Genomic DNA, 12,431 nt, shown 5'->3' with positions numbered 1-12,431 from the left:
CAATTAGCCCTATTTTATGTCTCAAAAATGGGAGTCTAAGAAGTTAAGTACCACTTTTAAAAAGATCCATTTATATATTATTTTAGAGAGATAGAGGGAGCAGGGGGAAGGCAGAGGGAGAGGGAGAGAGAGAGAATCTCAAGCAGGCTCTGCCCTGAGCAAGGAGCCCAAGGCAGGGCTTGATCCCATGACCCTGAGATCATGACCTGAGCTGAAACCAAGAGTCAGCTGCTTAACAGACTGAGTCGCCCAGGCGCCCCAGAAGTTAAGTATCATTGAGATCACATACTCTATGGATGAGATAACTGAGGTTCAGATCCAGGTTGTATCTGCTTTCCAAATAAATATGTCTTACATCAGACCATACTATCCAAACTGTAGATGGGAGCTGTGGTCCCCATATGAAAGAATAAAATAATATTGGTCGAGCACCTCCTGCATGTCAGATGCTGGTGTTTTCATAGACATTCATTCATAGATCATGTTATTTCATCTTAAAATCCTATGAAGTGTTATCAATCCAAATTTACAAGTAAGGGAACTAAGTAAAAACCAACTCTTTTACCAGAGTAAAAGAGGAAAAAAAAAGTGGCTAATATTGGGATCCAAACTCATAAATATCTGAAATCAAATTCTTGCTTTATTTTTCTGATTATTCCTATTGATCCCTTAATAAATCTCAAAACCAAACTGGCTTAATAACTAGGGTACCATAAAATGTATGTGTTAGATTAACAGTTATCGAAGGGAAAGATAACTAAAATGATTATTGGTCCACCTATAAAAGAACACTCCTGGGGCGCCTGGGTGGCTCAGTGGGTTGAAGCCTCTGCCTTCAGCTCAGGTCATGATCTCAGGGTCCTGGGACCGAGCCCCACATCGGGCTCTCTGCTCTATGGGGAGCCTGCTTCCTCCTCTCTCTCTGCCTGCCTCTCTGCGTACTTGTGATCTCCGTCTGTCAAATAAATAAAATCTTAAAAAAAAAAAAGAAGAATATTTCTCTGTTTAAAGACTCAAGATCCCTATTTCTAACATGTGGGGTCTAGGACTATATAACCTGAAAGCGTCTTTCCAGCTCTAAAATTTGGTAGTTCTATGTTATGACAACTGGTCCATCACTTGGGATTATTTAGGATCAGGTTTTGCTGCAAGTAAGAGAGAGATAGTAGCTTAAAAAAAAAAAAAATAGAAGTTTCTCTCTCATGTAAAATTGAGAGGAAGGCCATGTAAGGTCAGTGTGGTGGTTCCATCTCACAAAATCTTCAGGGACACAAGCTCCTTCCAGAAAACTGCATCTCCATTGAGACCCAAGATGATGACTCTGTCTCCACCCAGGGTATCGTGTTCCCAGTGGCAGGTGGGGGAATGAACAAGGAGAGAAAAGGCGAAGTGTAAGTTACCACTGTCTTTTAAGAAAGCTGTCATGTGACGTTTCCACTCTACATTTCATTGGTTAAGACTTGGTCACATGACAGGACACCTGGCTGGCTCAGCCCTGGAAAATGGGACTACTGATCTTAGGGTTATAAGTTCAAGCCCCACCTTGGGCATGGAGTGTACCTCATTAAAAACAAAGGAAGAGATTTTAAAAAAGGAAGGAAGGAAGGAAAAATGCCCTAATCACATAACCACACCTAACTGCAGAGTAACCTGGGAAATCCCCTGTTCCCTATGTCGTCAAGTTCGCATTACCAGCGAGTGGGGAGAATCGAATAAGTCTCCTCATATATGTGGAAACAACTATTTGTTTTTCCCACACACACTTGTTAGTGAAGAACAAATTATTGAAAATAACCAACGTATTTGCAAGAAAGCTTAGTGGTACATAAATGTCAGATCATAACCCAAGGGAAAAGTGAGACATGAAAATTAAGTCTTAGTTGTGTGAACAAGTCTCATGCGAAACCCCCAAACCACCAATCACGGACCATTCTTTATTCTTTCCAAAATAAGACGAATTGATTGACTTACCTTGGGTAACCTATTTCCTTAAACTTCTTATCCCTTGTTCCTAAAATGGTGATAATAATACCTGCCTCCCAAGAGTTTTGTGAGAATGAGGATGAAGTTAGTGAAGCAGTTTACACAGGAAGATTTGTTATTAAAAATTTGGTTTTTAGAACAAATATTATGCAGTTAGACTCCACACAGAGTTTTTTTTTTTTTAAGATTTTATTTATTTATCTGACAGAGAGAGACACAGCGAGAGAGCGAACACAAGCAGAGGGAGTGGGAGAGGGAGAAGCAGGCAGGGAGCCTGATGCGGGGCTCAATCCCAGGACCCTGAGATCATGACCTGAGCCAAAGGCAGACGCTCAATGACTGAGCCACCCAGACACCCCCATACAGAGGTTTATAAACCTATGGACAGTAGAAGCCAGTGCCCTTCTGGCTTCTAACCATGGCACCTGTATTGGTCAGGGTTCTCCAGAGAAATAGAACTAAGAGGAAACATATAGATACATACGTATAAGGAGAGACAGGAATTGGCTCATGCGTTATGGAGGCTGAGAAGTCTCTTGATCTGCCATTCGGAATCTGGAGAACCAGGAAAACTGGTGATATAAGTCCAGGGATGGGAAGGGGGAACCTGTGGAGGAGGTACGGACTGAAGATGTTAAGTCCCTTTCTGAGTCTGAAAGCCCAAGAAGCAGATGTCTTGGCTCAAGGAGAGAGAGGGAGGGGGGTGCATCAGCGGGCGAGTGAGGGCAAATTTACTTCTTCCACCTTCTATTGCTTCTGGGCTCTCCATGAATTGGATATGGTGAACCACATGGAGGAAGGCCATCTGCTTTACTCATTTCACCAATTTTTCCACAGTGTCCGATGCTAATTTCTGCCAGAAACACCTCTCACAGACACACCCAGAAGTAATGTTTTACCAACCATCTGGGCCCAGTCAAGTTGGCCCATAAAATTTTCCATCACAGCAATGCAACTTAAACAGGCTTGAAATTTCTTTTTTTTTTTTTTTTAAGATTTTATTTATTTATTTATGAGAGAGAGAGTGAGCACATGAGTGGGGAGGAGAGGCAGAGGGAGAGGGAGATGCAGGTTCTCCACAGAGTAGGGAGCCTGACGAGAGGCTCGATCTCAGGACCCCGGGAGCATGACCTGAGGTGAAGGCAGATACTTAAGTGACTGAGCCACCCAGGTACACCTAGGCTTAAAATTTCTAAAAGGAAAACTAATTGATTAGCTATACCATGATTTCAGGAATAGCTAGACTTTGTTGCTCAAAGCATATTTATTAAGAGTTTCTCTTTCCGCTCATATCTGACTTCCTTCCATCTCTGTTGGTATAATTTTTGTCCCGGTTCTCTTCTGGGGCTGAATGAAGGTGGCTCTGAGGGCAACAGTCTTGCCATTTTATCAATTCAAGTAGAAAGTGCCTCTCTCCCAGTCCATGCCGGAAACAGCCCTGGTGTCAGCCTCATTGGCTCTCTCTGGAGCACACCCTGTTGTCTGAACCAAACACGGACTCCCCGGTAGATGGAATTAGCTTACTGATTTATCAACCACCTGTGGCTTGAGATTCGCTCCCCACTTCTGCACCACGTGCTATAACCAGAAGAGGTGCTGGCAGATAATGCATCGGGTTGAACAGAGAAATTCATTTCTTCACCCTTCTCCCTTTTATAATAAGTTGAAGCCTCTCGGACTCAAGAGAAAATACACCAATAATCCATTTCTGCCTCTCATTTTATATATGAGGACTGAAAGGGTAAGTGACTTGTCCAATGACCTAACGCTGGTTTGTGACAGATTCAGAGTGAAAACCCATTTCTTTTGACTCTAGTTCGATGATTTTCCTCCCTATACAATTCTCTCTCTCTCTTTAAGGTTTTCCTTGTGCCCTTGTCCACCATTTGGTCAAGACTACACGTGGCCTCTTTATTGACCATTCTACCCAAAATCTTATTTTAGAGAGAGAGAGAGTCTGTGTGTGCAAGCAAGGGTTGGGGTGGGGTCTGGGGAGAGAGAGAGAATCTCAAGCAGGCTCCTTGTCTAGCGCAGAGCCTAACATGGGGCTCAGTCTCATGACTCTGAGATCATGACCTGAGCTGAAATCAAGAGTCGATCGCTTAACCAACGGAGCCACCTGGGTGCCCCAGCTCTGACTTTTTTTTTAAAGGATAATCCAATTTCAATCATAATCCAATTTGTGATAAAACTGACCCAGTTTTTATCCCCCCTTCTTTAAGTCACTGATACTTTTCTCCTATGTACTTTTCATGGCTTTGGACTTGGCCCATTCCTTGAGCTGCAGAACACATGAATAGGAATCTAGTCCCATGGAAATCTTGTGCTGCCTTACTGAAACTCAGTAACATTGGACTTGGAGTTCTCATTTTTATTTCATGATCTGTAACCTAAAAATCTTTCTGGAAAAAATTATCATTTGTTCAAAGGAGCATAAATGAAAGTCATATTTTTCCTCTAAAGAATGCAAATTTATTGATGAAACAGTAGCAAATATAGGGAAGCAATACAACCTTCATAACTCCACTGCCCAGCAATGATCATTATTAATATGTTGATGTATAATGATATTATATAATGGATCATATTATATATGTTGCGCTGTAACTTGCTTTTCTCAATATGTTACAAACATTTTGCAAGTCAATAATTATAAATCTATATCACCCATTTGAGTGGTTTTAGAATACTTCATTTGAAAAAACCCTCATTTAAACTATTCTCACGTTGTGAGGTACTTCCTTTTTGTTATTATGAGCAATATAATGAGGAGTATCTTATAATATACTTTTGGATAATATTTCAGTTGGGGTCCCTTGATCTTAAGAAACCAAATGGCTGAAATTAACAACACAGGAAACAGCAGATGTTGGTGAGGATGCAGAGAAAGGGAAACCCACTTGTACTGGTTCTGGGAATGCCAACTGGTGTAGCCACTCTGGAGAATAGTATGGAGGGGACTCAGAAAGTTAAAAATAGAATTACGCTATGATCCAGCAATCGATCTATTAGGTGTTTACCCAAAGAATACAAAAACACTAATTCAAAGGGATACATGCATCCAAATGTTTATAACAGCATTATCTACAATAGCGAAAATGGGGGAGAAGCCCAAATGTCCATCAGCTGATGAATGGATAAAGAAAATGTATCTATATCCAATGGAATATTACTCAACCATGAAAAAGGTGCAGTCTTGTCATTTGCAATGATGTGGATGGAGCTGGAGTATATTATATTAAATGAAATAAGTCAGTCAGAGAAAGACAAATACCATATGATCTCACTCATATGTGGAATTTAAGAAACAAAACAATCATAGGAGAAAGAGAGGTAAACCCAGAAACAGACTCATAACTCTAGAGAACCAGCTGATGGTTACCAGAGGGGAGGATGATGAGGCGATGGGTGAAATAGGTGATAGGGATTAGGGAGGGCACTTGTGATGAGCACAATGAGGTGTTGTATGGAAGTGTTGAATCACTAAACTCTAGACCTGAAACTATTATTACACTGTATGTTAGCTAACTGGAGTGTAAATAAAAACTTAAAAAAAAAAAAGAAGCAGAAGTTAATCATGGCTAGCTTGAAGGGAGGAAGAAAGAATTTATTGGAATGATTGAGGGGACCCACAAATTTGAATCACAAAGTGAAAAAGTGAACATCAGAAGGGAGATGGATCCGGGAAACTCTAGGGAAGCTCTAATGGAAGGTTGATGGAGGTCCCTACCATGGACATAAGCCAACTACAACCATGTTCTGACCTTGATCACCACCACTGAAGTCCAAGGAAGAGGTTCCATGAGGTTTTCCTTGTGTCCTTGTGCACTGTTTGGCCAAGACCACACATGGCATCTTTACTGACCATCCTACCCAAAAATCACAAGGAGAAATAATAATTTCCCAAAGGAAAATCCAAGGGCTTTAATAAGAAAAAAGGAAATGGACGTTGGGCAACTGAAAATGACACCACACTGCATTTGTCTGAATATTTCAGAGATTAAATTCCTGGAAATGCAGTGATTAGCTGGGAGAATAAAAACTCATCTTAAAAAATCTTCTAAATCATGCAAAAAATTATTGGCAACTAAAAATCTAATAAAGAGCAAGTTATTATTCATAATAATAGAATTAGTAATAAGTTGTTAGAAGAAATCCCAGGAGGTTTGTCTCAATCTGCCTTTCATATTATATTTTAGAATTCCAACCAGAGACAGAGGGAACGTGGGTAGAGTCTTATGCCAAAACTCATCACTCTGCGCTCCACGAAATATGCAGCTTAAAGTAACAGGTTCCGAAGAAGAGGGGGAATGCATTTATTTCATTGAAAAAAAAAAAGAGCAGAAATAAATGGAATCTTTTGAACTCAGGTTCTTATGTTTAAGTACAATTATATACAACTTACAGAGACTGTCTAGTAGAATGGTTTAGAACAAAGGATTTGGGTCCAAACATATCTCATTTGAATTCAGGTTCTATTACTCTTTAGCTTCTTTACTTTAAATTAACACCTTAGCTTCTGTTTCCTCATTGGTCAAGGTATCTAATATGAGTATCTACCTGATTGAGTTATTGTGGAGATGAATCAAAATAATTCTAATACGGACACATCGGGGGTTGGCTGAATTATCGTAGATCCTCAATGAGTATTAGCTCTCTGATTTATTCCCAGTGGAGTGAAGGGGCTTAAGTACCTCCCCCCTGCCCCCGCCAAAGAATGCAAGATTCCCCATCATTCTGCAAACATCGGATTTGGAACATCATCCTGGAGGACTCATAGCTCTGAAGGAATGGGTGTCCATGTAGGGATATCTTTCCTATTCCGTGCCATGAGGGGCATTTTTAAGCTGACCTTCATCCTTGGCAGGGACAATACGACAGCCATCTTTATGATGGTTTGGAAATAGCCTTACTCCCTCAGAACTGTACTTCGTTTTAAAATTATCTTTTTACTTACTAAATTTATCTTTTTATAAAAGTACATAAAAAGGGTGTGTGTAGCTTAAAATAATACCCATGGATCTATGACTTTGCTGTAGACAGACATAGAACATTTAAACCTTATCAGAACTTGGGAGGTCATCCTTCTACTTCTTTCTGACCATGTTTCTCCTTCTTAGAGGTCAGTGCTCTTCAGATTCTGTGTTAGTCATTCTTTGCTTTATTTTATAGGTTTTCCAGGGAGGTATACATTCCCAAACACTATTTTTTGCCTGTTTTAGAAAATATACACAGAATTACATGAATGCATTCTTTTAGGTCTTATTTTTTGTGACTCAGATTACAATTTGAGATCCATGGATGCTGCTTTGCAGCTCATTCTTTCTCATTACTTTTTTTAAAAAGTTGAAGAAGGGTGCTTGGGCAGCCCAGGGGGTGGGGCCTCTGCCTTCAGCTCAGGTCATGATCTCAGGGTCCTGGGATCGAGACCCTCATTGGGTTCTGTGCTTGGTGGGGAGTCTGCTTCTTCCTCTCTTTCTGCCTGCCTCTCTACTTGTTATCTTTCTCTCTGTCAAATAAATAAATAAAATCTTTAAAAAAAATCCAAATGAATTACTACCTACATCCTACTGCACCACAATTTATATATACCTCCTTCGGAGATGGGCATTTGGAATATTTATTTTTTTATTATTATAAATGCTGCTGCTGTAAAAACACGAACACATCTCCGAGGACACATAGGCAAAAATTTCTGTAGAAGGTACACCTATGAGTGGAACTTCTGGGTGTTGACAATATGCATGTTTAACTCTATCCTGTAAGTATGGATAATTTCCTAACTGGGTGTACCAATTTACATGCTCACTGGCTATGAATAAGAGTCCCTGTTGTTCCATATCTTCACCATACCTAAGAATATTAGACTTTTTATTCCCCAGTATTGCTAGTATGAGGAGGTAAATGGTATTTCAGTAAATTTTCTTCATTAATAATGTTAAAAGGTTTTAATGTATTTCTAGACTGTCCCTGTTTCCTTTGCTTTCCTTTGAATGTTCATTTTTCTAGTGTGAATTTTTTCTCTTTTTTGTTGATTTGCAGAAGCTCTTTACATATGATGGTTACAGAGTCTTCCTGGGTTATTTATGTGGCAGATATGTTCTCAGTTTGTGGTTTATCTTTTCACTTATGGTATAAAACTGGTGTTTGCAGAGATGGAGAGGAACCTGGGTATCCAAATAGTTTCTGAGATGTTTTCTGCTAGGTTCCTGTGTGATCTGCTTGATCACCTGGGCTCTTCTCTCACTATTCTTTTTTTTAAAAAATATTATATTTATTTATTTGACAGACAGAGATCGCAAGTAGGCAGAGAGACAGGCAGAGAGAGGGTGGGGGGTGGAGAACAGTCTCCCTGCTGAGCAGAAAGACCTATGCAAGGCTTGATCCCAGGACCCTGAGCCGAAGGCAGAGCTTTAACCCACTGAGCCACCCAGGCGCCCCTTCTCTCACTATTCTTATCTAAGTGCTCACTCTCTCTCTCTTTCTCTTAACCAAGAATGGGTTAGAGTCCTAAATCTCAGCCAACTCACTTGGAGTCTTTGATCTAAAGGTCAGGTTCTACTTCCTGAGCTCGGTTCTTGCTCTGAACCCTTAGTGATTGCATTAATAGCCTGGAGCCTGGGCTCTTCTGCTCACATGGCTTTGAGTTATCACAAGCTCCAAGAGTCTTGCTTGCTGAAATAGAGATGAACATTCCCATGGTTCAGTCTCATTTATGCAGGCAATCTGGAACATTTAAGGTAATGACAAAAAACCCACAGCATGGACTCATGGTCCTCTAAACTTCTTTGACTTGTTTGAAAGATAAGTGAATGACTTTACGTTTATCTTTGAGCCTCATCCGATCTTTTTCCAAAGTATGTTTGGATCTTCGCGTACGAAGTGGCTAAAAATTCAAGTGGTATCTTAACTATTAATTCTATAATGACCCTATACAGGTATGTATATATATTTATGTGTATATATTTGTCATTTTACACATGTATAAATGCATGTGTCTAGATAGATATAGATAGATGTATGTATTCACATAATCTCTGTCCGTGTTCCAGAATCCATCATGATGTGGTAGGAATTATAGAAGATAAGGCTGTTAGGGAATGACATGTGATGGCTTTACCAATTACATCCCACGTCTCTTCAGGATGGAGGGCTGACCTACATACAACTCTTGGTGCTTAGGTGTTGCTTAGAATTGCAGCCAATTTTGATAAAACATATCTCAAGTCAAAGAGGGATCTTAGAACAGCAGGCAAGAGTGAAATCCTGGTCCATGGACCCAAGAGGAGCCTCGCCAGCTTTTTAGGAGGGGAATTGACAAGAGACATCAGACTTTTAGAGGTGATCAAGCTGGAAGCAAGCACACAGCTGTAGTGTGGTCTCTGGTTTGCAGTGACCAGAAAGATGAGAGGAGAGGGAGGAGTTGTCAGCCGTAAGAGGTGAAATTAAAATTCAAGTCTATTTGATCACGAAGGGCTTAACCACTTGTGATTTACTATAAAGCTACGTTCAAAGATCTATATCTGCCGGTCAAACTCGGTTCTGCACAGAATAAACACATCTGCCATTCTTTCTTTGGCCTTCCACACAGTGATCTACAGTTCGTAAGTCGTAAACACACTGACCTGGTATAGGGCACCTTCCATTTTCTAAGCCCGGACTACATTCCCCTCATGTCCCTCTGACCCCCTTCTTTTTCTTTTTAAAAAGATCGATTTTTATTTTAGAGAGCAAGAGAGAAGGCACAAGCGGGAGGGGCAGGGAGAGGGAGAGACAAGGTCCAGCAGACCCCACGGAGAGCTGATCCTGATGCAGGGCTCGATCTCCGGATCTTGAGATCATGACCGGAGCCAAAACCGAAAGTCAGATGTGTAACCACTTGAGCCACCCAGGCACCTCCCCCTCACCCCAGCCCCGTTCTATCTTTTTTTTTTTGCCTCATCCAAAGGCTACTTCCTCATGGAGGCCTTTTGCTGGGTGTCTCAGGAGGGAGATTCACTTGCTTTATGCTCTCTTGGCATTAAATATTTGGCCTTTCATAAACCTCATTTGCTTTGTGATTGTTGATGATTGTTATCTTTCCTTTGTGCATAGCAGAGATCAGGTCTGTCTTGCACACTGCTGTGTCCCCAGGACCTGGACGGAGCATGGCCTGGAGCACAGAAGGTGCTGAATTGACATGTATTGAATGAAAAAATGAGTAAATAAATAATGGAAAACAAGTCAGTATAGAAACAGAGTGTCCTGGTTCCCAGAACCAGATCATTTGTTCCCATGCCTTAGACTTCCTTCAGCCCTCTAGGCTCTTCTTAGGGATGTCCAGAGGACAACATCTTCATTCCTTCTCATGGGAGCATTTGTCTTTTTCACCATGCTTTTCTAGGAAAATTTCCCAAATATTTTTTGTCTCTACTGGAGTATGCCAAATGCTTGGATTGACAAAGAACACGAATATCATTGTCTCAGTACCTACTGTTTATCGTAAGAATTAATGTAAATCACCAAAACTTCTTGATACATGGGAAGAGCTCGGGAAATGGTAGCTGTCTGCAGAAGGGGTGCCCTAGGAAATGGGGGTCATCCCAACTCTGGAAAAATTAGCCCACCATCAGTCTTTGCTCCTTGATGTGGTCTTCCCTGGAAAACCAGGCTCTCATTCTTTAATTTCTTTCTATCCTCTGCTCTGCTCTCCCCTCCCCTCCCCAACTCTTCCCTCTTCACCCCTCCCCTTCCTTCCCCTGTGCCTTCTTTTCCCTCCTCTCCCCTCCCTTTCCTTACCCTGTGCCTTCTCCTTTCTTTCCCTTCTTTCTTTCTTAGTATTTTGTAGTATTTTAATATATAATTTCCTCTTCCTGCCATTCCTCTTATTTTTTATTTATTTAAAAAATTTTAATATTTAAGTATAGTTGACACACAACGTTATGTTAATTGCAGGTGTACAACATAGTGATTTGACAATCCTATACAATATTCAGTGCTCGGGCGCCTGGGTGGCTCAGTGGGTTAAGCCACTGCCTTCGGCTCAGGTCATGATCTCAGGGTCCTGGGATCGAGTTCCACATCGGGCTCTCTGCTCAGCAGGGAGCCTGCTTCCTCCTCTCTCTCTCTGCCTGCCTCTCTGCCTACTTGTGATCTCTCTCTGTCAAATAAATAAATAAAATCTTAAAAAAAAATATTCAGTGCTCACCATGTATAGTCACCATCTGTCATCATACAACATTACAAGAATACTGATTATATTCCCCACGCTGTACTTTTTATCTCTGTGACTTACTTATTTTAGAACTGGACGTTTGTACCTTCTAATCCCCTTCGTCTATTGTGTCCACCCCCAACCCCTCCCCTCTGGTAACCACCAGTTTGTTCTCTGTGTTTATGAGTATCTTTATATTTGTTTATTCATTTGTTTTGTTTGTTTGTTAGATGCCACCTATAAGTGTAAACATAAGGTCTTTGTCTTTCTCTCTCTGGCTTACTTCACTTAGGATACTATTCTCTAGGCCTATCCACGTTGTCACAAATGGCAAGATCTCACTCCTTTTTATGTCTGAGTAATATTCTGTTGTGTGCATGTACCATATCTTCTTTACCCATCACCCGTGGATGGACCCTTGGGCTGCTTCCATATCTTGGCTATTGTCAGTAATTCTTCAATGAAGCTAGGGGTGCAAATATCTTTTCAAATCCGTGTTTTCATCTTCTTTGGGAAATTCCCAGCAGTGGAATTACTAGATCACATGTTGTTTCTATTTTTACATTTTTAAGGAACTCTGTACTGTTTTCCACCATGGCTGCACCAGTTTGCATTCCCACCAACAGGGACCAGTGCTCTTTCTTGATGTTAGACGGACGTACCCATGATGTCAGCACTAACGCTTGCTTCTGGAGGTAACACTTGGCTGGCTTCCCGTCGATCTCACTCTTCAGTAGATTTTAAATGAGTTGAGCACCTTTCTGGTTTATAAGCCATTCTGCTAGGTGTCACAGGAAAGATAGTGATGTATCTGACTTCCCTCCTTTAGGTCAATTGGAGTGGAAAAGGGACTCAGATGGGTCAAAGATCAAAGAGGGTGAAAGTAGACAATTTTGTTTCTGGACATGTTACATAGATGGAATCCTCTGTGTGTTTGTGTGTGTGTGTGTGTGTCTTCTTGCACTTAGTATTATGTTTTTAGGCTTCTTGTGTTGTTTTACATAGCATAGTGGTGTTCCCTTTTGCTGTTGGATAGTATTTTGCTGGATAGATAGATACACTTGGGTCTGGGGGTAAGGACTAACCCTAACTGTCACCAGGCACAAGGAATATGATTGGGTTAATGGAAATACTTTAAAATTAGATTACGGATGATGGCTTCACAACTCAGTAAATTTATTAAAACCATTAATTCATACACTTTACCCTGATCATTTTTATGGTATATAAATACTGTCTCAATAAAACTGTTAGT

This window comes from Mustela erminea, chromosome 20, assembly GCF_009829155.1.
Source record: "Mustela erminea isolate mMusErm1 chromosome 20, mMusErm1.Pri, whole genome shotgun sequence".
Classification (NCBI taxonomy): domain Eukaryota; kingdom Metazoa; phylum Chordata; class Mammalia; order Carnivora; family Mustelidae; genus Mustela; species Mustela erminea.
The sequence above is the reverse complement of the archived record's forward strand: the minus strand, read 5'-3'. Positions refer to the sequence as shown.